This window comes from Ipomoea nil, unplaced genomic scaffold (genome assembly GCF_001879475.1).
Source record: "Ipomoea nil cultivar Tokyo-kokei standard unplaced genomic scaffold, Asagao_1.1 scaffold0457, whole genome shotgun sequence".
In the NCBI taxonomy this organism is placed as follows: domain Eukaryota; kingdom Viridiplantae; phylum Streptophyta; class Magnoliopsida; order Solanales; family Convolvulaceae; genus Ipomoea; species Ipomoea nil.
In genome coordinates, this window is record NW_017616885.1 from 1382091 (window position 1) to 1406074 (window position 23984).

The following is a 23984-nucleotide window of genomic DNA, read 5'->3' on the forward strand; positions in this document are numbered from 1 at the left end:
ACGCATAGGTTTTGTTGTACGTTTTCTCCCCCTTCCTAACGTGTAATGTGGGTTGCATGTGCTTGCTATGTGTTATGTGTGTGTGTTACCCCAATTCGGTTGCGATCGGATTGGTTATCCTGAGCTGCGGTTCAGAAGCTGGCTGCGGTCAGATTGATACTCTTGGGCTGCGGTCCACCGTTTGGTAGCGATCAAACGTTTCTATACGAGCTGCGGTTCGTCTTTTTTCCTGGCTGCGGTCAGATGACATTCTCTTGGGCTGCGGTCCACTGTTTGGTTGCGATCAAACACTATGATGAGCTGCGGTTCATCGGTCGGTTGCGATCGACCCCTCCGTGTTGCGATACGGGGCAGGGTGCTGCGGGGCCGTGTCAGAGCTATATGCGCTGACCCTCATGTATGGGCATGCGATTGGTCCTGTGGCGCCAACAAAGTGTGTTATGTGTTGTGACAGGGACGAGTTGTGGTTACAAGTGTTTTGGGGGATGTGACTATGGGATTTATATTGGGGATTGTTCATGTTGGGTTATGATCATTGTTCATGCTTTGCCTTATCTGCCTTATCTGTTGTGAACTGCATATGCTCGTTATAACTGTTGCTTGTGTCTGGCCTTATCTGTCGAGTCATTCCCGGTTTAAAGCTAGAGTTCGTAGGACATATCTTCATGCTCAAAATGGTTTTCGTATATCTATATATATCTCTATATGTATTGTATTTCAACGCGTTGGAGTGGGTTACCAGCATCTCTCGCTGAACAGATATATTTGGCTTTCAGGCACAGAAAGTCACTGGAGTGCGCTAGAACTTAGAAGTAGATAGTTTCCCTTTTGGCCTGTGTGCCACGTTTACGTATTTACGCTTTGAGGATATTAGTTAGTTAGCCTGTGCACTTGGGTTCTCTAGCCCAGGTGTGGCATAGCACCCCGAACGCTTGTATTTATATCTTGGGATTTAATAAGATTCTACCTTTATTATAAGTTTTAAATGTCTTGAAAATCTGGGGTGTTACACTACCCGTGGATCCACCCGCGGGTACACAAGTGGAGTGGTTTGGTGGATTTGTTCCCCGTGATTCTTTTGACTCGGTATTTGGTCTTTTGACTTCCCGATGTTCTTTTGTGGAACTATTTGAGTGTCTTCTTGATGTTTCGTATGTCTAGAACTATATGGTAGGAATCCATGTAGGTTTTGGTGTCTTGAATCGTGCTAAGTGTTCAACATTGTGTTTCGTTGAACCGTGATGAGTCTTGTGTGTTCTCCAGAACCATGTTTGGTTTACCCGTTTGATAAGCATGCTAGTTTGATGTTCAAATGCTAGCATGTGTGTTGTTTATACCTTCCGATTGGTTGATGATAACTTGTGTTATTCATCGTTGTTGTTGTTGGACTGTGATCCATTCCTTGATTGAGTATGGTTTCATATCATCGTTGTGATCCGTTGATTGATTCCTGTTGAGGTATGATGTGTGTGTGGCTTTACCTGGATTGCACGATTAGTGGTATGGGACACTTGTCACCAAGGTATTGCAGCGGTCCTCGTGGTGGTCGTGACGTGATTACGGAGTTGTGACCTTTGTGTAAGGTTCACGTGATTCTTGGGTGGCATGTGTTGCTGTGTGTGTGTACGATACCCTCGTGTACTATGAAATTGGTGGTCTCGTTGGTGGGGGACGACGGTCCCAGGAGGGAAAAGGTTGGACTAAGAAGTACAGGGGTCCTGGAGGTAATGGTTGGAAAGAAGATACAAGGTTGGGGGTAGCCATAAGGTTGGAACCGGGTATAAGGCAGGCATATCAACTCGTGATGGGTGATGTCACGAGGGCTACTGTAGCCATTGTGGTGAGTTCTTCTCTTGTGACGTGTGTAGTCACAAAGTCATGTGTTGCCTTGGCATGTGTTGCCGGTTGTGTGAGTCTTATCCTTTTTGCGTTGTGCTTGTCGAGTTTTGATCTATTGAGTGATGATAGATCATGCCTTGACTCTTTTGTGAGTCGTGTTGTTCTTGTGGTCTTGGGATGTGTTCCCATGTGTTGTTTGTGGAGAGTGTTGAGTCTTATGTTGTCTTTTACTCTTGGCTTTACACTTATATATATGTATTCCGTTTCGAAAATGATTTTACAACTTATACCTCACCTATGTATGTTATTTCACATGTATTGGTGGGTTACCAGCATTATTCGTTGACCGGGCGTCGTCCCATGTTTATTTGTGTTCTTTCAGGTGATGTCTAGGCGAGTGCGCAGTCTAGTGCCTGTTAGCATAGCTCTCCCGTTGGTTTATGGCCTGTGTGCCTATCTAGTTGTAGATCTTTGGTGAATTTTGGATAGTTGTAAACAATGCAGATTCTGTCGTAGCGTTCATCTTTGTTGGTGAACGTGGCATAACATCCCATGACTTGGATTTTTATTTATCCAGTTATGTTTTAGTCTTCCGCTGTGTTTGTTGTTTAGTTGTGTTATCTGCATGTTTAAGGCTTTTAATTAGCCTGTTTTTACGGGGTGTTACATAACCGCCCTAAGTCTTATTGCTCTCATAGTATGTAGAGGTCTTATTTCTTTTAGAGATACGTATTGAGAAGGCATGTTGAAAGGTGAATCACAAATGATGCAGAATAGTTTCTATATAATCTTTGTCTACTGAAGAAGGTTTGTATAGAGTTTCAAGTCATTAATGTTGAAAAATGGAAAGATCACAATATGTATAGGGAGTATGAAAACCACCACCATAATACTGTTTCAGCACTCTTGTCTTCATTTATCTTCATCATTTAACCTTTATATTTAAATTTTGATTTTGATTTTGATTTGTAATAATATATGTTGCAAAGATTATATTGATAGGATAGTATTTGAATTAGATTATTTTAGGTTAGTTTATCAATGTATGTTGCTTGGGAATAGAATAGGACATTTAATGAGACGGCCTTTACTTGCATTGGTATTACAAAGTAATGAAACTTTATTGTACAAAGCAAAAATTATTTCGGCTAAGCCTCCTAGATAGATGCAACCCAATGTAAACAGTATTAAATATGTAGCAATTATCTTCACTCTAGAAAACGGTGCAGTTTTATTTGGACGGAAAAATGACTCCAAGATTTTGTTGCTTTATTATAATAATAATAGACAGATAGATAGATGTAAAAGTAATATATTTTTCATTAAAAGTATTACAATTTTTTATATAATTAATAAACACTTTGTTCCTTATTAGTATATTTTCATCTTTACAACCCTTTTATAGGATAAACTTTGTTAAGGTACTCCCTATTCTTTTACTCCTTCTGTCCTTAATTGTGTGTTATATTTGCTTTATATAATAGAGAATTTTTAAGTATGACTAAAAATGTTATTTATAAAGAATAATAGTTATGATAATGTTGTCTGTGCATCGCACATATGCAAATAATAATAATAATAATAATAATAATAATAATAATAATAATAATAATAATAATAATAATAATAACAACAACTAAGGATATTTTTGTCATTTTCACACTTTTTATACTTCCCCACAATCATCGAATTACAATTCAGCAAAAGAAAGAAATTACAATTTCGTCTCTAACGAAACACTGTAATTTGTTTTGCCATTGAATCAGTGTTCCCAATGAATCATCAAAACTACCCGATGTCTCATCCTATGGAAACATTAATGTACAGGTGGAAACTAACTTTAATTTTCTCCAATAGTGCAACTTAGAATCCTGGAACTTAAACTACACGGTACTTAGCTTTTTACTACAATTTAATTAGCTTCCTGGTTTTGGTACAAGGTAAGTTTGTTAAAATAGTTATGATATAAAAAAACACAATGACCAAATGGGGCAAACATCAATTGATACGATTACCATCATATCATATTATTAACAAATCATGGAAGTTGTTTTAATCATCAATAAAATAAAAGTTAAGTGAGCTTCGTTTTCTCCCTGGCCTTCAAATTACATGAATCCCAAAAAGGGGTAGATCAATAAAACAATACTTAGAAATGTATCTCCATATAAAATTAATGAAACAAGAAGAAAAAAAAAAACTCCAAATTTGTCTCTTTCCAATAGATGGGGAGAAGGTGACAAAACTCTATGTCTAGTTGTCTACCTGCGACCTTTTTTTTTTTTAATGAATTTTTAAAAATATTTTCATTATCTGCAATTATAATATGTAAAAATATTAGGATCAAAAGAAAAGAATATCCAAATTCAATATTATTGATACAACTATAATATAAATAAAATGTGCTAGCCACTGAGCAAGCTATACAAATTATATGCCATATATCTAAAAATTTTAAAACATAATAAGTCTCAATCAAAGTTATATCCCTCATTTATGTCCATGTTTTTAATGCTAATCATTTTGTACATTGTGCTTTTAGAGTTGTACTATATAATTTTTTCGACAAAAATACCCCTACCATTATAACTTCCGTTATCTTTTCCATTATTGTTACCATGCACATGCATCTACCGTATGTTTTCTTATATTCTTTAATTCTTTAATTATAATAATATGTGTAGACATTATATATTAGATTATTATAAATTATAATAAATAAATTTGATTTCATATAATTTTAATTAGTAGAGATTTGTTAGTTATTTTTAAAAATATAAATATTGGACAAATGTTTTTGCGCATCGCGCATAAAAAAGACTAGTATATATTAAATAAGAAGCAAATGGCGGCTATCACAAGGGAACTAGAATGGAAAAAACATTAAGAAGATAATTTTGAAATTAACATTAAGAAGCGTGATCGGCCTGAAGACATTTGGCTAATTCGGGGTTCTCCTTCTTTGGATTGAGGGAAATATGAGCTTCTAAGATTTTAGTCGGTACCCAACCCGTAGCCAAAGCCTTGTTAACGAGCCCCGTGATAAAGACCTCTTCCCAGAACGACTGATAGAACACGGCTTGGATGCCATCTGGTCCAGGACTACCAAACCTTTTCATCTCCATCACAGCTTTTTGACTTCATCTATTTTCGCGGGCCGAACCAAATCAGTAGCCTATCTCCGATTTATCTTGTGCCCATCATAGGATTGAATAGGCAGGTTGCCTACGAGTTCCTTCTTGTCAAACAAATCAATGAAAAAACTAGAAACATGATCAGTGATAGGTTTTAGGTTGGAGTTCCACTCACCGTCAATTTTCAGCATTCTTATTCTAGCCCGGTTATGACGGATAAGGGTGGATTTATGATAAAATGCGGTGTTTCTATCCCCGTCTTGGATCCACTGTCTCCTAGATTTTTGGAACCACATCATCTCCTCCTACTCTAGCAATTGATTCAGCTCACTAATAAGTTTCCTTTCTAGAACCCGAAGACCCTTAGATAAGTTATAGAACACTGAATCTTGAATCCCCTTGATTCTTGCTTGGAGGTTGGATTTCCTTTTAAAGATATTCCCATTTCCCAAACACTTCCTTATTCCAGATCTTGCTCTGTTTTGTAATTTCTTCGATAGCCCTTACTAAATCTAGACAGACGTTATGCCATGGAACCGTGTTCACCATTCATGGTGAACACGGTTCCAACGGTGTTAGTACACCGTTATTTTTTTATTTTTTTTTCTCTCTTAATTAATTGCGTGACTTTTTTCTTCTTTATTTTCACATTTTGCGGTTTCACTTTAATTTGAGGTGAACAAAGATTTCGAACATTCATAAATTATGAATTCATGCCTGTACATTCACTTTGGAACCATGCCTACACATTCCCGTCCGAAATCACGGACATTCATAAATTATGAATCCATGCCTGCACATTCACTTTGGAACCATGCCTACACATTCACTTTGGAACCATGAGATTATGAATTTTCTGTTATAAGATTATGAATTTTCAGTTATGAGATTATGAATTTTCTGTTATGCGATTATGAATTTTCTGTTATGAGATTATGAATTTTCATTACATTCATAATTTCGGACATTCATAAATTATGAATTCATGCCTGCACATTCACTTTGGAACCATGCCTACATATTCCCGTCCGAAATCACGGACATTCATAAATTATGAATCCATGCTTGCACATTCACTTTGGAACCATGCCTACACATTCACTTTGGAACCATGAGATTATGAATTTTCTGTTATAAGATTATGAATTTTCTGTTGTGAGATTATGAATTTTCTGTTATGCGATTATGAATTTTCTGTTATGAGATTATGAATTTTCATAAAATTCATAATCTCATAACAGAAAATTCATAATTTGATCAAACGGTGCTGTTAACTCCACATCCGCGAAATTTTTTTTTCTTTACCTAAAAACGACGTCGTTTTGCCTTGTGTTCACCATTCTCGGTGAACACGATTCAATGGCATAATTTGCCAAATCTAGATTGGTATTTCCCCAGACATTAGCCCAAAGACTTCTGAAATCCTCACGCTTAACTGCTTAAGCCATGCACTTTCAAAGCAAAAGGGCCTTTTTCTCTTCGAGGGGCAGTTGTCCGCCTCTCCAATGAACTTTAGGGGATGGTGATCCAAATGAGTACGCGTAAGGATAGCCGCTTTAGCTTCAGGATAGAGGGATTACGCCTCTAGATTCCAAAACGCCCTATCTAGTTTCCTTCGTTGCACAATTCCGGCACCTTGATGCCTGAACCATGAGAATCTTCCGCCCATTGTTCCCATATCCAAAAGACCACAGTCATTAAAGTTATTGATGAAGTTAAGACAACGATTTGCGTTCACAGACTCGATGCCTCATTGCTCCACCTCGTTTGCTATGTCATTGAAATCCCCCATGAGGATCCAGGGGCCATTACTTGCATTTGCATAAGTCTTGCAATCATCCCAGAATTTCTCTTTGGCTAGCGGGTTCGGTCTCACGTAAGCAAAAGAGACTCTGACATTATTTCCACCAAGGTTTCCCACCACGCCATGTATCACTTGGGATGTGTTATACATGATCCTGAAATTTAAAATACTAGACCTCCAAAAGAGAGTTAAACCACCCGCAAACCCCAAAGGATCAACCGTAAACATAGAGTCAAAACCTAACTTGTTAGCCATGGTTTTGAGCTTACCACAATCCTAGGTTTTGGTCTCAAGGAAGCAAAAACGCCTCCACTTCTTTATCTTTCATAAGCATTTTGGCGTGTCTCAACCTCATCCGGTTCCCCACGCCCCGACAGTTCCAAGTGATAAAAATTATTTAGAGGCTAGGGAAGAATTGATACCGCCTTCCCTGAGCGCCTGCTTATTTTCAAGGCCCCTTCCACTAGAAGACGAGGTTTCCATCATACCTGCATTGGTATTGTTGAAGTTCCCAAACACAAACAACCTACTCAGATTAGAATGAGCATCGTTACTATCACGATTATGGGAGGAGCTATTTCTCATCGGTTGTTGTTTTTTCTTCTTAGACTGTTTTGTATTGGTTTTTGTCATTGGATTGCCTTTCCTCCTTGTTTCTTCTTCAAGGAGGATGGGGGTCTCTATGAGACCTTCAAGGTCCTACAAAGATGTGAAAGAATTATCAATTGTGATTGGAATAGGGGGAGGTTGCATACCTGGAATGTTTATTGGTCGTTGCCTCGCATCGATGCTGGTGGCTTCCGCATTGTACGCGTTTCCCCCCTTTTCTAGCTTGTCATCGGCCTTGCCCTGAAGTGGATTCCTCTGCGGTCCCTGAACGTTTTTCTTCCCTTCCAATTTCTTTTTTGGTTTAGCCTTACTTTGCTGATTGTGTTTGGCATAGTTTTTGTTGTTAACAATCATCCAAGTACCATGTTTCTCAATGGGTTTGGGGGTTGGCGTCCTAGCGTGGTCCTCATGCATGGAATTTGGATCCTCCAGATCGCCATTGGTTCCCTGATCCCCTTCAACCCCATAACCTTTTAGTTTAGGGCATGTCTCCGATTTGTGGCCAACTTCGCCACATTCAAAGCAGATGACATGCAACCCTTCAAACTCAACTCTTTGGAGAAAACCATCCACTTTGATGACAGCAACAAGCGGTTTGGTTAGATAAATCTCCACATGCAGCCCTTGTAAACTTCCCCCGTTCAACCCCTGTAGTTGTCCAATCAATTTTCAAGGGAGTGTCAACTAAACCCAAGATACTTTTGAGGGTGTCTTCTCTGAAGTACTCCGCCGGGAGCCGAACACACACCGCCATCCGTTCAAGCCGAGCATTGGTTATATTATACTTCGGTTTCCACCTTTGAGCAACCACATATTGATCGATGAGTTTCGATGGACCATCAACGAGAACATGGAGACAGTCAGTTTGGAGGTGGAAACGAGTGATGTACCACCCCGATCCGACGTCGACAAATTCGACCCTACCTTGAGGGTTCTATATCCGTAGCATACGTTCTTGGAAGAGAGAAAAGGTAATCGGCTTACCCAGATATTTCACCAACAGAGCATTTTTCCACAGCTTGATCAGATCAGCTCTGTATTCTTTCGAAAAGGTGATCACCAGGATCTCCTCCTCCCCTTCACAAACTATATTAATGCTATCTTCTTCTACCAGAATGTCATCAAAAAACCAATTTGTTTCCTCCTCTCTTCTCGGAGCGTCATCGCCGAAGGATGGATGGGTGGCAATAGCTTCCACAAAGGAGTGCTTTGTGTGTTTAAAACGCTTAAAACACCTTCCCACCTCCATCAAATTAAAAACCCCATATCCCCATCCGTCAACAGGCTACAGAGGCGCCACCTCAGCCTCCATGGCCAAGATCAGCCCCGGGGGCGCGAAACTTACCAAAGAAAAGACTGCAAAAACCTAAAAGCTGTTAGGAGGTTTTTAAAGTTGTTATAGTTGTAATTGAGTTTTACAAGTTTTTTATACTTATTAGTTAAGTATTATTTATTTGTTAAATTATAATTTGTATAACTAATGAATTTTAAACAGGACAGGTAAAATGAGACAAATGAAGTCGTACAATTTTATAAGAGTGCAGTCAATGCTCCAAAGAATTTTCTCTTGGATTTGTTATGGGTGCGGGCAGTATGGATACACAATTGTTATGAAGTTGGTGGCGATTTGATGTGTGGGGGCAGTATGTACAGGTACACAATTGTTAGGCCTCCACCAGATAGCAACACATTTGGAAGGCTAGTAGATTAACAAATTAAATTAAGCAAAGATCACAAGAGAAACATAAACTATTAATCCACTCAAATCAGGACGTTGAATAATCAAAGCTGTTCAAGGCTTCACTTGATGTAATTAGGTAATTAAGCATGCTTGATAAGTGCAGTAAGAATGCCTGAACTCAAGAAAATTTGGTAATTAAAATGCACTACTTGATGTCCTCATTGCTTCATGGCTAAAAGACTGGCGAAAAAAGGAAAAATTCAACTGCATACTGTGCTTGGTAACATGTAGTTATCTCTGTAGATATCAGATCCGAGTTTAGCATTCAACTTCCAAAGGAAGCAATTTCGATATGACAATAAATAAAATTTAGGGTCACTGATCGTGGAATAAAACTAATAAACACAATTTCATAGTGTCGTTGGAGCTTCCGGCATTCGTTAATGACGCAACCTGCATACGATAAATCTGGTACTAAAATAATGTTATTTATAAAGAAATTTTCAATAATTTGTGATATAATCTGAATGCTAATGATTTATTGAATCTTTTGTACTATTTAAAATTTCAAATTGTTTTTATTACTATGATATATATTATTATTTTCTTATAATGATTACAAGTAGTAGTAGTAATAATAATAAGAATAATAACAACTTCAACAACAATAACAACTTTTGTCTTTTTCGCACTTTTTTTGTTATCCTTTCCCATAATCACCAAATTGCAATTCAGTAAAAGAAGAAAATTGCAATTTTGTGCCACAGAATAAAGTAAGAAATGAAATCTAACTACATCCATGATCCAACCAAAGACCCCTAAGGGAGCAGGAAAGTGTTCCCAATGAACCATCAAAACCATCATATGTCTCATCCCAATTGAAACATTGATGTAAAGGTGGATACTAACTTTAATTTTCTTCACCAGCGCAACTAAGAATCTTGGAACTTAAACTACATGTACTTTTTATTAGCTATAAACTATACCTGCACAGCTAAGAATCCGGGTTTGGGTACAAGGTAAGTTTGTGAAAAAAGCTATGATATAAAAAAACACAATGACCATGTTTGGTAAAAATTAGCGTATCAGTTAATTTTGGATTATTTGACCACTATAAATTGTTTGACTTGGTTAAAAAATCAACTCCAAAATGCTAAAATTTAAAAAGCGGCTCAAAACAACCTACATTTCTACAATTAGCTAATGTTATCAACTATACTCTATAGTTAATCCAATCAGCTAACCGCTATTAGCTAATAACCACTCACCAAACAAGGCCAATGACCAAACGGGGCAAACATCAATTGACACCATTACTATCATATCATATCACATCATTAACAAATCATGAAAGTTGTTTTAATCATCAATAAAATGAGTCAAGTGAGCTGTGTTTTCTCACACAGCCTTCAATTTACATGAATCCCAAAAACCCAAAAAGGGGTAGATCAATAAAACAATACTTAGAAATGTAACTCCATATAAAATTAATGAAACAAAAAGAAAAAAATCTCCAAATTTGTCTCTTTCCAATAGATGGGGTGAAGTAACAAAACTCTATATCTACTATCCACCTTTTTTTTTTTTTTTATGAAATCCCAAGAATATTTTTATTATCTGCAATTATAACATGTAAATATATTAGGATCGAAATAAAAGAATATCCAAATTCAATATTTTTTTTGGTGAGGATCCAAATTTAATATTGTTGATACAACTATAATCCAAATAAAATGGGCTAGCCACCGAGCAAGCAGCTAAACAAATTATATGCCATATATATATTAAATAAGAAGCAAAGGGCAGCTATCACAAGGGAACTAGAATGGAAAAAACATTAGAAAGATACTGAATGAAATTGATAGTTTTTAACTTTTAATGGTGCAGGTTGGTGGAGGCACGGGTGTTGGCCACCATTGCTCAGTAATCCAATGGGCAATCCCATTACTAACTGACCACCCAACAGAATCAGTCCAATAAAAAGCACTTCCATCACCTTGGCGAAATCCAGTCTCTCTAATTTTAGGATCAAGATCAGGATCTAAGAGGTTTGCGAAATGCAGAATTCTTTTAACATAAATCTTGTGCACCAAACTCCACTTCTCCATGTTGTAGTCCTCCAACTCCGATATATGATGTATGGGATATTCTGAGCCTATACCCTCAAGACGTGTTACACGAAGACGATCTTGAAATATTCCAATGCTTTGATACTTGGCCGTCATCATATGATTTGGCATATCAATTAAACGAGAAAATTTTTCAGGACAAATATAGGGATCGTACACAAGAATAAAATCCGACGTCAGCCAATGTAACATTCCTTTATAGGGAACAAGGGATATAGAAGAACGGACTTGAACCCTCATGCGCCGCGGTACTGGAACCAGAAGAGTTTTCCATTGACCTTCCTCTGACGAGAAGAGGTGAACTTCGACTTGGGAATACCAACCTCGATAAACACAAATTCGAACCACCACAAAATTATAGCGGGAATTGTCTACACATTGGGTGCAAAGTGAACAGGGAGCAGGAAGGCAAAGAATGCCATAGGCCTTAGTGACCCACCGAGTGAATTGGAGTTGGGGGGCAGGAGGAAGAGCAGCCCATTGCTTGGTTAGGAGATTACAGACATAGAATTCGAACATGGGGGTTTGGGAGATGTTGGTGGAGCATAGAATTAAATCACCACAAGAAGCACGCACTACAGTTATGCCACCTTGGGGACAGGGAAGGAAACTTAAATCCAGCCTGCGAAAGCCGCACAAATTGGCATCAGGGTGGGTGTGGGTGTGGGTGTATCCACAGGAAACAATCGACAAACAGCGGTCAAATTGAGATTGGAATATAAAGCCAGAGGAGGGGGAATGAGGATCATGAATTGGCGGAAGGGATGTGTCATGGCGGCGGTGATTGAATAAAGTAATAAAATACTGAGAAGAGATAAGAAAACACCAGCTCTTGCATACCAATTTCAACCGGATAGCTGTTCTGCTGGGGAGCCTGGCCAGGATTTCAATTAACAAGTTCTCGTCCAGATTCTTGATGGAGAATTTCATCAACTTGGCGTCCTGGAGGCGATCCATTCGGCTGCTGCGTTCTGTTATGTGATACCAATTCTCCTTCTCCTAAACCCTTGCAAACCAATATAATAGGCGCCTTGCTGCCTTCTTTGAGACCATATAATTAAGGATATCAATTCTCTTTCTCAAATTTTTATTCTCTTTGTGGGCCGGTCCTAAAACACACAATTTACCTATTGAATATTCAAAATTTAATATATTAAATTAATATTTTACCCATGCGATGCAGGGTGTAAAAATAAATAACTTTATTGTTGATATACTTTATTTTTTAAATGATAGAATAATGTTTTAATCCTCAAAATCCATTGCTATATTGAATTGTTTGTTTATATTGATCGTAATAAAATTTTATCAAAAAAATATTATAAAATATTGTGTTATTGAATACCACACGAGATTTAAAATTTTGAATTTAAATATTTCCAATGTACTTACAATATAAACATAACTAGTAGATTACCCGTGCGATGCACGGATAAAATTTTGTATTATATATTTAAACTAGTAATTCACCCGCGCGATGCACGGGAAAAAATTATGTTATTATAAATATAAATAAAAAACAGAAAAACTAAAATATTTTAAATTTTTTAATATAATAATATTTTTGAGCTTCCATTTGTCGAAGTATTTATTATTTTTATAGAATACAAAATTACAATTAAAATTGTAATTATAATTTTGTATGGTTAATATAATCTCTAATTATGTGCATATTCAAATAAACTTAGAGAGAATTTACATAATTACATTGATTTATTCTTAATTGCATTTCATCTATATTATAATTTTCACAATACGAATAATAACTAAGATAATTACATTTGAAAGCAAATTTCAAATTTTGTATGTGTAAATTTAAACTCTAATTGAACACATTTTTTATATGATTATATAATATATAGCTATTTTATTTTTCAAAAGTATATTTTTTATATGATTATATAATGGGAAAATGGCACTTTTCCCCCCTAAGTTATATACATATAGCACTTTTCCCTCCTGAATTATTCAAGTGGCTGTTTTTCCCCCTGAAATGTTAAATGGACATATTTACCCTTAAAATAAATATTTCATTTATTTTTTTCTCTAACAAATTATGACCACAAGTTGGTTCAAACCAAATAGACACTCTAGAAATCAAACCGAAATATTCTAATTACAATTTAGAATCGAAACCTGATATTTAGATTTTATTAAAATCGTGAACCGGGACGGCCGGTTCATGGTCCAAACTGAAAAAAATAAAATACATTTATTGTTGAATTTAGACTATTTTAAAATAAAAAATTAAAATTTTAAAAATAAAGACGGTTCAAAATCGCTAAACGGATCTAGAACCGCCGGTTCACGGTTCAGGATTCAGTTTTTTCGATTCATGATTTTAATGAATTGAAATTAAAATATTGGGTTCTGGATCTGAATCATAACCGGAAACTTTTACTTCGATTGCTATAGTGTCTGGTTCAATTCGAATCGAACCGTGGTCATCCCTATGTATACGCAATAATTTATTGAAAAGGAAATAAATAAAATGTTTACTTTAAGGGTAGAAATGTCAATAAAATATATTAGGGGGGCAAACTGCCACTTTTAAAATAATTGAGGGGGCTAATGTGCTTACATGAATAATTCAGGGGGAAAAAGTGCTATAAGTATATAACTCAGGGGGAAAAAGTGTCATTTTCCCTTATATAATATATAGCTATTTTAATTTTTAAATGTTGTGTTTTTTTTTTTAATAATAAAGGATGTTGTGACATTAATTGTAACATTAATTATTTCCCAAACCATATAGCTTTATTATATAAAGGATAATAAAATGAAGGACAAAATTATAAACAATTCTAATATTTGAAAGTGTATATTTTTTATTTAATTATAAGATTAGTGAAAAAGTATCACTCAATTAATTGAATAATATATGACTCGTTTGTCTGCAATTATCTTGAAAAAATTGATATGTTATATGATTGATGTAAATATGTAATTATATTATTATGAGAAAAATGTACAAATAGGCCATTAAACTATTTGTGGATAACAATTAAGCTACCGAACTCGAATAAGCTCCAAATTCATCCATGAATCTGAAAATAAAGAGCAATTAGCATTTTTAGTAGGTTAACAACAAATTAGAATGCCATATGTATATTTTATTGAGGAAGAATTCTTGGGTGGATAGCGGCGGCGAAAGAGCTGAGCGAAGGATGAAATTAAATGGTGCAAAGGGTGAAATTAAATGGTGTTAAGATTCAATTAGAGATAGTTCGCCGGATTCTTGGGAAGCAATTTCGTTGTTCTTGGTCGCCACCGATGCGGTTTCTTAATCGTTTTGCACCTCCGATAATTGCTTGTGAGTGTTGGGGTTAGGGATGGAAACAGGGGGGGCGGGGAATGGGGTCCCCATCCACGCCCCCGAAATAACTCTCCAATCCCCGACCCCATCCCCACGAAGATTTTTGGGAAACAAGGAATACCCATCCCCTTTTTTGAATTATGCTAACGTAAAAAATAGACTAATATTATCAAAAATTCATAATGTTAAGCCTTGAATCCTTAAACAAAGTCCAAATCCAAAATGAAATTAAAATATTCAAACTCTAAAATTCCTACAAATATCCAAATTTCCAAAGTCCCAACTTTCAAACATAAATACATAATCATAAAATGTTCAAACACTTTAAATTGTTTCAAACTCCTCCAGAGTCCAAAGACTAAACATAAGTACAAAACAAAACAAAATGAACTTCAAATCTTCAATTCTCAAAATTTCAACTCTCAAGTAGTAAGTAGTGGTCCTCAACTCTTCATTAATAATCTGAAATAATAACAATAATTTGAATAATAAAATTAATCAAGTTGACGGTATCGAAGTATATTATGAAAAAAGTATAACAATTGTATTGCTATGTTCAGAGTACCATATTTTCAGAGCGTGTCTCCCTCTTCAGTGATATGGGCTTATCCTCTATACTATAAACTTTTAACGGTTACTATAAATGCACAACGGTCTCCTACTAAGTGCAACGGCTGACTCCTAAGTAACTGTTGTGCGCTTCCCTCCATAATTGTACTTGCCCCTCATAACTCCGATCCTAATAATTGCTCTCTACTTTACCGTTACAAGCAATGACTGTGTTAATTTCTTTGACTTCTTCAGTTAGACCAATATCATCGGGTCAAGGGTCTAGTGTCCTATCCAATTACTCTATCACCAGCCTCCTAAACCCGAGCTACGAGCATAGTAAAATTAGCTAGGGAGTATATAATAAAAATGCATACTCCTTGAATATTCTGTCACCGGTCCATTGTTCGCTGACTACAAGGTAGAAGTAAATTGGCTAGGAATTTTTTTGTTTGTTTTAATTTTGTATAATAATAATTATTAATAATTTTTAATTTTATTTTTTTAAAAAAATTATTTTTCTCTAGACTCGAGTCGAACCGGGTGGCAGAGGACTGGCCGAGGCTGGTCTTCAACTTCTACTTTTTTTTTTTTTTTTTTTTTGTTTTTCACAACTCCTAGGACAACAGATTCAGTTGAGCTTAGAAATTGGATGAACGAAGAGAAATGTTCCCCTAGTATGCAACTAGAGCCGAGAGAGAACCAGCTGCAGAGAAACTAGTCTCCCCTCATCGACACATATATCTTTTACAACATTGTAAACAGTTAACTGTTAACATAAGTCATGGAGCTCACACTTAATAACACTGTTGTCATGTTCTAAGTGCGAAAACGCTGCTGCAGATGATATATCAGAAGAGAAAAATTGATCTTTACGATCAACAGATGAGCTAAGTGGGGAGGTTTCAAACTCGGGATCATTGGAATCAAACTCCGCTTTCTCTTCAAAGAAAATTAAGTAAATCAACCTCCCCCTTACAAAGACTCGAATGACAGAAAACTCGATGTTGTTGATCTTCCTTCATACTCGTTTTCTGGTTTGGTGTATCGTTGGAGGCACCAATTTAGTATTTCAATGGCTTAAAATCACGCTCAGTTGCTAGAATTGAACTACATAACACCGGATCATTATCTACAGCCCAAATTTAACTCACAATGCTCATACCATATTTTCATCTGACAAACAAAACTTTCAAGAAAGCTTTCGGGTTATCATATATCATGTGAACAAACCAGCCAGTTCTCCATAGAATACCTTCAGCCAGGGACGGAGGGAGAGGGGGGCAGGGGGCGGCTGCCTCCCCTCACCCCACCCACCCCCACCCCCTCCCCCACCCCATATATAGTATTTGTATGTATATATGTATATATAGTACATGTTTTAGTATTATTATAAAAAACGTATAAAATATTAACAAGAAGCGAGTTAGAGTAGGTGGTAGAGCACAACTTTTGTAATAATGAGGTTAAGGGTAACAATCTTTGCATCAACATAGTTTTACAATTCTTTTTAATAGTTTTTTTAATATTACACACACACACACACACTCTATAATAAGATGTGTAATTTATAATGTGTTTTTTATTCAAATTATTTTATTAATTATGTTTCATATTTTGTTATGAATATTTTTATAAAGTTTCGATGTGTTTTATTTTTCGTCCATAACCAACAATATTTACAATTATATTTCTTAGGTAGTTTATTTATTTATTTTTAAATTATCTCTTTTGTTTTAATGTTTCGCCTTTTCTAGAAAAAAATTCTGAATCCGTCTGTACTGTTTCGCCCCCCCCCCTCCCCTCCCTCAACCGAATTTCTGGCTCCGTCCTGCCTTTAGCTAATGATAAACCGAGCACATCTGTCTAAACTCTACCAAAAGAAACATGTTCACCTCTCAGAAAAACACAAGAATTTTGGATTTCACTTTACAAGCCAAGTGGATCACTGGACCACCTCAGTTCCAACATACAAAAGCTCCCTTTGAACACACACATATATATACACAGAGAGGAAGAAGACACCATCTAGGTTTCTGTGGAGAGAGGTGATAAATGCAGAGGCGGTGAAAGATCATCACACAGACATGAATATAAGCAGAAGAAAGAGAGATAGAAGGAGAGAGTTATATGGCGATGGAGACGGAAGTGAACTCGGTGTTTGTTGGAGCTTAGCGATGGTGATCAGTGTAAAGGAAGAGGAGAGTGTTCATTGAAACTAACCAAAGCAGAATATCTGATTGATTGAAGCAGATGAATATACAAAGAATATAAAGGTGGTGAGTGGGAGAAAATACAGTTACAACAGACTTAGAAGGGAAAAGACAATAGAGCCCTTTAAAGCTATCTTCCTCCTTGATAGCCTTCTTCTGCCTTGTCTTCCAATACCCCCGTAAGCTGGAGCATGCAAATTTTGTATGCCCAGTTTAGAGGTGAAAGTGTGAAACAAAGGTGCCGGAAGAGGTTTAGTGAATCCATCGGAAACTTGATTTGATGAAGAAACAGATAAGAGTTTGAACACCCCTTTGGTTAGCTTTTCTCACACAATATGACGGTCAATGTCAATGTGTTTTGTACGTTTATGAAACACATAATTTTCAGTCAATAAACTGTTGCTGGCCTTGTTGTTTCAACCTGTAAGTCGTTAAGCAGATAAATCAACCATTGAGCCTCACAAACAGAGGCAACCAATGCACGATATTCAGCTCCGGAAAATGATCTAGACACCGTTGCTTGTTTCTTGGATTTCCATGATATCAATGCAGGACCTAGGGACACATAATAACCAGTGACAGATTTCCGGGTTTTAGCACAAGTGGCCCAGTCTGAATAAGCAAAAACATTGAGGTGAGTATCCAAGTTAGCAGGGTAGGGGAGACCTTGGCCAGGGGAACCTTTGACGATGTACCTCAACACTCGATGCGCTGCTGAGAGATGTTTGTCTGTGGGGGCATCGATAAACTGGCTCAGTTTTTGAATAGTGTAAGTAAGATCAGGACTTGTTGCTGTAAGATACAACAACCTGCCTATTAGTCTCCTAGAGCTACTAGCATCATCAAGGAGAGTACCATCATCATGATTTAATTTTAAACCATGGGCCATGGCTGTGTCTGCAGGTTTACAGCCAAGAAATCCCGCTTCTTGTAGTATGTCTAGGGCATACTTACGTTGACAAATGTTCAGACCTTCTACTGATGATTTCACCTATATTCCCAGAAAAAACCCCAGTGAACCTAGATCCTTGATTTTGAAAGTTGTATCCAGAAACCTCTTTAGCTCTTGAATAAGATTCAATTTGGCACTAGTAACAAGAATATCGTCGACATACACAAGCAGGGCTATAAAATCATTACCGGATCCTTTTGTGAACATAGTTGGGTCTGAAGAAGATTGTATGAAGCCAATATTGATTAATGCCTCGCTTAATTTTGCGTTCCACTGTTTGCTCGCCCGTTTAAGGCCATATAAAGATCTCAATAAATGCCAGAATTAGTTCGGTCTTGTACTTTGGAAGCCGGGTGGCAGTGTCATATACACTTCTTCATTCAAATCTCCGTGTAAAAAAGCATTGTTTACATCCATTTGATGTATGTGCCATGCTTTAGAAGTAGCAACTGCGAGGAACGTGCGAATGGTGGTTATTCTTGCTACCGGGGATAATGTTTCCAGATAATCTACCCCTAGTTGCTGTGTGTAGCCCTTGGCTACGGGCCTCGCTTTGTGCCTCTCCACGGTTCCATCTACACGAAGTTTAGTTTTGTATACCCATTTGCATCCTATGGGAAATTTCCCGGGAAGAAGCTCAGTTATTTCCCATATTTGGATCATCTGTTAAGCATCGATTTCTACCTCTATGGCTTTTTTCCAGCAGTCATGTGTCACTGCTTGATTGTATGTCTTAGGTTCACTGATAGAAGAAACATCCATAGAGAACACTTTGTGAGAATGTTCAAGATTATCATAAGAGACTACCTTCAAAAGAGAATGGGGCGAGGTTCCGTTTTGCATAGCTGCGTCACAATAGTAATCATGCAACTTGCTAGGCAGATGGCGTTCTCTGTTTGATCTGCGAGGCTGCTGTGTAGATAATTCTGGAGGAGCTCTATTCAAGCAGGTGTCATTAAAACTGCTAACACCATCATGCACAGAGTTTGGTAAAATATCAACATTAACTCTGTCAACTTCAGTGTGTGTTTGTCTGGTAATTGAGGGACTGCCGTCAGCCATAGGTTCGACATTTGTCTGGCATGGACTTCTAGGACTCATATTCTCAGATGATGGATTGCTTGTGGCTCTCTGGAAATCAAACTCTTCATAGTTGGAAACTGGAACAATTGGCAGTGAAGGATCGAAATGTGGATGATGCTTCTTCTTAGAAAGAGGGAACTCTGATTCGTAGAACACCACATCTCTAGAGATAAAGGTAGATTTATCGTGCACATCATACATTAGATAGCCCTTCACACCTGTAGGAACACCAATAAAAACACATTTTCGACTTCGAAGTGCCATCTTATGGCGAGCATGGGGCAGTGTAGATGCGTAGCAAAGACAACCAAAGACCCTTAAGTTCTTCAAGTCTGCATCCTTGCCATATATTCTCCGGTATTGACTCTCCCACTTAATAACTGGTGATGGAAGACGATTTATTAAGAAAACAACATGTAACACGCACTGGCCCCAAAATTCTAGAGGTAAGCTTGCTTGGAAACACAAGGATCTCGCTACATTCAATATATGTTGGTGTTTGCGTTCCACTATGGAATTTTGTTAAGGTGTGTTCACACAGGACCTTTGGTGGACTATGCCATTCTCAGCAAAAAATAACTCATGTTAAATTCTAAGCCATTATCACTCCGGATAGTTTTAATAGGTAGGCCAAATTGAGTACCAACAAACCTTTGAAATTTCTTAATCAAGTTTTGAGTCTCAGACTTGTTCCTCATTAAATGAACCCATGTGTACCTCGAGTAATCATCCACTATAGTCAAGAAATAGTGTTCCCCACTCAAGGGTTGAACTAAGAATAGCCCCCAAATGTCGACATGTACAAACTCAAAAATGGCTTCTGACATTGTGTTACTCACTGGGAAAGGAGACCTCTTGTGTTTTGCAAAATGACAGGCATCACAGGCTAAGCCTTTTGTAGAAGAAACAAATATATATCATGCAATAGATGTATTTTATTCAAGGGGAAATTCCCTAACCTTTGGTGCCAAATTTGAGCACTACATTGCATAGAAAAATGTGTATGAGAATTAGAACAAGTTTCTGGTGATATAAGCAGCAGATATAGGCCCTTCTCCTTTCTAGCAAAACTAATTGTCCTCCCATGACTCCCCCGAAGGAAACATTGATCAGATATAAACATTAGCATATAGGGTGAGCTTGAAGTAATCTGTTAACAGATATGATGCTGAATTTAAAGGATGGAATATGCAGAGCATTTCTTAAGAGTATATCATCACCAAAGGCGTTCCCTTTTTGGTTTGCGTAGCATTCATAGGCTCGATGCCCAACCTTTCCACATTTGAAGCACCTGATTGGGTCCTTGGGTGATCCTTCCCGCACTTCTTACAATGGTAGTGTCTTCCTCCATTCTTATTGTTACTTGGCCCTTGACTTGGGCGATCTTCCGTCCACCGTGCCATGGTTTCCTCAAAAACCCTTGACTTGATCGTGATGGCTATGTCTTGACTTCTTCTCTACTTGTTTCGTGTCTTCTTTAGCTTTTCTCTTGTTTTGGCTTTGCATGCGTTCTTGAATCTGATGTGCCCCGAGGGCAGGAAGGTCCATTCCATGAATGCCCCGAATCCAAACATTCTATCTTGGCGCCATTACGATACTACAGGGAAAACACTCAATCACTAACGTTTGTCTCATTCTATCTCTTTACGCAAGTCAAGGCACACAGCCAAGATGCAAGTATAACTCTTATACTTATCACATAACTTTCTACTTCCAACTTTCTACTTCTAACTTTTAACTCTTAACTTTTAACTTCTAGCTTTCAACTTTTAACTTTTATTTTCTCAAAGGTAAGGCTCACAGCAAGTAAAGCACACAAACAAGAAACAAGTATAAACTTCTATATTTCTTACGTTTAACAACTTCACAAAGTTTTTCTTTCATACTTTAACTTCTAACTTTTGCTTTCTATTTTAAATTTCGAAGTCTCAACTTTTAGCTTTCTTAGCTTTTCACTTTCAGCTTTCACTTCTACTTTCAACTTTCAAACTCTTGGTTTTTCACTTTCAATTTCTCACTTTTAACTTCTCTACTTTACTTTCAAAAGATAAGCAAGCCGCACTTTAAACACATTGATAAAGCATATAAGCAGTTAAGCAAGCGTAAGGAAACTCACAACCTCACCGCGTTCCTAACTGATACTTAGAGTTTTTTCTTAACTCCGATTCTCATACTTAGTCACTGAACTTAGAGTCCTTTTCATCTCAGATTTCATAACTTAGAGTTCTCTTCTTAGCTTGCCCTTCCTAGGACTTCAACTTAGTGGTCTTTTTTTAACTTGTCGTTCCTAGGACTTTCACTTAGAGTTTCTACACTCAATCTTAAAGGTCAAACTTCCTAAGTCTCCCGTGGTTCGTACCGCTCTGATACCAACTTGTAACACTGACGGACATATTTTACACTCTTATTTTATTTACATCTTTATAATAATTTTGCATTAGTTATTTATAATTATATAATAATTATTTCATTTTTTGAATTTAATTATTAATTAGTTAAATAAGTGTTTTATAATAATATTTAGTTAATAATTTGATTAATATTATTATTATTATATATGTGCGTTATAGTTATTAATTTATATTATAATTTAATTTTTATTTAATAAAATGATTTATCATTTATTTTGTATTCATTTACTTAAAAAGCTAATTAAGATTTGTTTATATTTATTATATTTATAAGTAGTACTAGCATTTTGTATGCGCGATGCGCGAAAACTTATGCCCAATATTAAAATATTTGTATGTAACAAAATTTTAAAAATTAGTTAAAATTATGTTTTGCAATTTCTTAAAGTGATGATACTTTTGAATTATCATATTTTTTGAATAATATAGTGATCAAAACAAAAAAAAAAATAAATTATATTTTTATATAATAATAATTTACAAATAATACTATGCTAAGACTCACATATATGATATATTGATATGGATACACAAATAATATATATATATATATATATATATATATATATATATATATATATGTATATATATGATACACATATATAATTTAACATTCATATAAATATTTAATTAAAATATAATTTATAATTAAATTAATTGTTATATGATAATTTTAATAAAATGATAATTAAAAATAGGAAAAAGATATGATAGATGTAGGTGTATGGTAAGATTGATAGATATATTAAAAACTAACGGTGTTATAACGGTGTAAGGGTGATTTTGTCCAATGTAAATGAATGTACAACAATTAAAGCAAAAATGTATATATTTATTAGCATATAAAAAAGGGACAAAAATCAAGGACATAACTTGTATTGACACTTATTATGTTTTTAGAAATGGGTCCAACTTGGATGTTAAATTTGGGTTGATTAATAAAACAATATTATATAGTTAAGGTGGAGCCTCTTTCCAAAGCATGAAGACAACTAAATGAAACATTATATTTGCATTGTTTCTTTCTAATTCCTACGTACAGACACATTGTAACACCCCCGATTTCCATACCAATTTAAAACTTAATCATGCAGATAATCTAACCATAAAAGCATACACAACAGAAGTCTAACTGATAAATAGATGGAAAACGTAGAGTGTTATGCCACGTCCACACAACGGTAAACGCACAGGCGTAAACAACATCAACATAATATGTCTATAAAGGAACAAGGTCAACAACAACAAGTCTAAAGTCTAGCAAAGGGCACACAGGCCAAAACATACTACAAGGACTGAGGGATCTATTCTATCCGTCTCTAGATCGCGCTCGCCTCTACTCGGCACCTGAAAGAAACACATAAATATATGGGACGACGCCCGGTCAGCGAATGATGCTGGTAACCCACCAATACATGTGAAATATCATACATAGATAGGATATATATACAAAATGATTTGCGAAACGGGATATAGTATATATAAGTTCAAAGCCAAGAGTAGAAGTCAAACACAAGACTCTATGCACTCACAACAAGGATAAGGGAACACATCCCAAGACAACAAGAAGTGACAAGTGACAACGACACCCAAGAACGGCTCAAGGCGTATTCTACCATCACACAGTAGAATATCACCCGACATGCATAATTCAAGAGAATGAGGACACACACATTGGCAACACATGCCTTTGTGACAACACATGTCACAAATAGAGAAATACACAACAATGGCAATACATGCCTTCGTGACATCACCCATCACGAATTGAGATGCCTTCCTTATGCCCGGTTCCAACCTTATGGCTACCCCCAACCTTATGTCTAGTTCCAACCATTACCTCCAGGACCCCTGTACAACCAAGTCCAACCTTTTCCCTTCGAGGACCGTCGTCCCCATCCACCAACGAGCACCAACAAGACCACCGATTCATAGTACACGAGGGTACCGATCACACACATGGCAACACATGCCTCCCAAGAAATACGTGAACCCATCACTCAGGTCACAAACTCCATAATCGCGTCATGGCCACCATGAGGACCACTACCCTACCTTGGTAACTAATGTCCTATACCATTAATCGTGCAATCCAGGTACAGCCACACACACCACACCACAATAGGAATCAATCAACGGATCACAACAAAGATATGAAACCATACTCAATCAAGGAATGGATCACAATCCGACTCCAATGACGATTAACACAAGTCATCATCCACAATAGGAAAGGACAAACAACACACATGCTAGCATTTAAA

At 36.5% G+C, this 23984-nt stretch overlaps 1 long non-coding RNA gene across 1 annotated transcript; it reads left to right on the forward strand.

The window, feature by feature from the left end:
- The first annotated feature begins 11891 nt into the window (after positions 1-11891).
- LOC109172965 lies at positions 11892-23055 on the forward strand. The gene is made up of 3 exons (XR_002052818.1): positions 11892-12093; positions 15089-15091; positions 23044-23055. It is a non-coding gene; the product is annotated as an uncharacterized LOC109172965 (long non-coding RNA).
- The last annotated feature ends 929 nt before the right edge of the window (positions 23056-23984 follow it).